At 41.7% G+C, this 3,207-nt stretch overlaps 1 pseudogene; it reads right to left on the bottom strand.

Moving 5' to 3' along the window:
- Positions 1-947: 947 nt before the first annotated feature.
- Positions 948-1,937, bottom strand: LOC109264266 (glyceraldehyde-3-phosphate dehydrogenase-like; annotated as a pseudogene).
- Between the last annotated feature and the right edge of the window lie 1,270 nt (positions 1,938-3,207).

The following is a 3,207-nucleotide window of genomic DNA, read 5'->3' as shown; positions in this document are numbered from 1 at the left end:
AAGTTTTCCAGTTGCACACAAGTGTATTTTCACATATCTTACATTACATACCTCGTTGTGAAGTGATGTTGTCTGAAAGTATGAATAAACAATGTCAGAGTGGAACTTGCAGGAATAGTGACTTCATGCTGAGATTCCCATTACATGTTAAGCTTCTTGATTGTAGAACTCCATCTCAAACACTTTTTAAACGACATACACCAAACAGAGAAATAGAGTACACATGGATGGAGAGAAGGAGGGAAGAAGGGAAGGAAGGAAGGAAGGAAGGAAGGAAGGAAGGAAGGAAGGAAGGAAGGAATCCATCAATTCCAAAGTGTTGGGATACATTTACCTATATTCTCCCTGCTGGAATCAGAATTAAAGGGAGGCCAAGAGCTGCTCAGAGCACTAGCCCCATCTAAGAATAGAGGAAGACCTCTAAGTATGGAATCCCAATGAAATCTCATACCCGGCACCAAACTTTGCCAAGGTGGGTACTCAGTAGACCTTGGATAAATTGAATTGTTACACCCTTTTGATCAAAGTTTGCCTCAAGGGCACTACAAAAGGAGTGCCAATGGTGATTATTTCCAATATTTTGTTATGAAAATTTCCAACATATAGAAAAATTTTTATAATTTTTCATGGAACACCCCTGTACCTATAACCTAGATTCTACCATTAATTAACATTTACTCTACTTATCACAACTCTATCTATCCATCCCTATATTCATCCAACACTCATATTATTTTTTTGTCTGGGTATGGTATACTTATCGATGGTACATGACAAGGTAGGGCTCCCCAAGCCCCTCCCCTTCTTCAGGGGGTCTGTGATGGAAACTGTGTAGAGGTTGGGGGATTCTCAGTATGTTGAGGGGGTGAGTTGGGGCAAGTATTCTCCAGCAGCTGAGGCACTGTCTCTTCCTCTTTCGCTCCCTCGGGCTGGTGGTCCAAGGGATCTTACTCCTTGGAGACAATGTGGACCATAAGGTCCACCACCCAGTTGCTGTAGCCAAATTCATTTTCATAATAGGAAATTTGCTTGACAAAGTGGTTATTGAGAGCAAAGCCTGCTCCAGCATCAAAAGTGTAAGAGTGGGTATCACTGTTAAAGTCACAGGAGACAAAGTGGTCCTCAGTGTTGCCCAGGGTGCACTTGAGGGGGCCCTCTAATGCCTGTTTCACCACCTTCTTGATGTCATTGTACTTGTCAGCTTTCTTTAGGCTGCAGATAATACCTACAATTGACACATTGGGGATCGGGACACAGAAGGCCATGCCAGTGGGCTTCCTATTTAGCTCAGGGATGACCTTGCCTACAGCCTTAGCAGCACCAGAAGAAGTAGGGATAATGCTCTGGGTAGCCCCTTGGCCATGGTGACACAGCTTCCCAGAGAGGTCGTCCATGGTCTCCTGGGTGGCAGTGATGGCATAGACCATGGTCATGGGTCCCTCCACGATGCCAAAGTTGTCATGGATGACCTTGGCCAGAGGGGCCAAGCAGTTGGTGTTGCAATAGGTATTGCCAACAATCTTGAGAGGGTTGTAATACTTCTCATAGTTCATGCCCATCGCAAACATGGGGGTACCAGAAGAATGAGTGGAGATGATAACTCTTCAAGTGAGCCCCAGCCTCTTCCATGGTGGTGAAGACCCGAGTGGACTCCACAACATACTCAGCACCAGCATCAACCATTTGATGTTGGTGGGATCTTTCTTCTGGAAGATAGAGATGGGCTTTCCATTGATGACAAGTTTCCCCTTCTCAACCTTGACTGTACCATTTAATTTGCTGTGGGTAGGATCACACTGGAACATGTAGACCATGTAGGTGAGGTCAATGAAAGGGTCATTGATGGCAACAATATCCACTTTGCCAGAGTTAAAAGCATCCCTGGTAATTAGGTGCCCAATACAGCCAAATCTGTTTACTCTAACTTTCACCATCGTGTCTTGGGGACACAGCTGGCACTACACCAGAAGATGTGATTGTTGAACAGGGAGAAGCAGAGAGATAACTCATATTATTTTTATGCATTTCAAATTAAATTGCAGGCATTGGTATCCTTCTCCATAAATACTTCAGTATACATATCATTAGAATTCAATATTTGTTTCCAGTCTTTTCCTTTGAAATAAAATGATCATTCACTAAAGTTTGACAATTGCAAACACTTGTGTAACACAAATCCTAATCAGGATTGCCATAACTCCCAGAAAATTTAGCAGTAGAGATTTGAGAGCCTTTGAAAAAATATCTTTACCTCTTTATTCAGAAAAAGAGTGAGAATAACTTAAAGAGTTTAAAATTTTATAAGAACTGTCCACCATCACAAACTGCCTCAGATCTCACACTATTAAAGAGTTGCTTTCTTCTATTTGTTTTAGCAAAATTCAAACTCCAAATGCATAGTTGATGGCAAGGGAGAGATTTATGTGTATGTACAACATTAGCTGAAGGTCCAGTGAGTTGGCAAACAGGCAGGAGAGAATAAAGCAAAATTAGAATCATATTTTCTTGTGTGGATTAAAAAAATAATGTATACAAATAATTTTTGTCAGAATAACAGGTATGCTTTGGGTCTTAATACATGTAAGTATGTTTTCTTTGTACCGGATTTTCTGGGGATATCATCTTTATGCAGAAAAACACAACAACCAAGGAGCCCTCTGAGAAGTTGTACGTGTTGCCAAGTTGAATCCAGTGCCAAGCTAAATCCCTACCACATGGTACATATAAGTTGAATCTCTTCCAAATGCAGGGCTCCTTCTTAAGTAGCTGTGTTGACTAATTACTTTCATCAGGATAATTGCACCTAAGAAAAGGGTACAATTATTTCTACCTAGTAGAATGTTGACATCGTTTAATGAAGAATTAATGCATGTGGTGACAAACTATGTATTTAGAGAGGAAATAAAGCACTTACCAACAATCTGTTTCCAAGAAAGAATTTGTAAGCATGTCTGGTATGCTTTTTTTTTTTTTAATTTTTTTTTTTTAACGTTTATTTATTTTTGAGACAGAGAGAGACAGAGCATGAACAGGGAAGGGTCAGAGAGAGAGGGAGACACAGAATCTGAAACAGGCTCCAGGCTCTGAGCTGTCAGCACAGAGCCCGACGCGGGGCTCGAACTCACGGACCGTGAGATCATGACCTGAGCTGAAGTCGGACGCTTAACCGACAAGCCACCCAGGCGCCCCGTCTGGTATGCTTTTAAG

This window comes from Panthera pardus, unplaced genomic scaffold, assembly GCF_024362965.1.
Source record: "Panthera pardus isolate Hobbes unplaced genomic scaffold, ASM2436296v1 HiC_scaffold_22, whole genome shotgun sequence".
NCBI classification, from domain to species: Eukaryota; Metazoa; Chordata; class Mammalia; order Carnivora; family Felidae; genus Panthera; species Panthera pardus.
The sequence above is the reverse complement of the archived record's forward strand: the minus strand, read 5'-3'. Positions and strand labels throughout refer to the sequence as shown.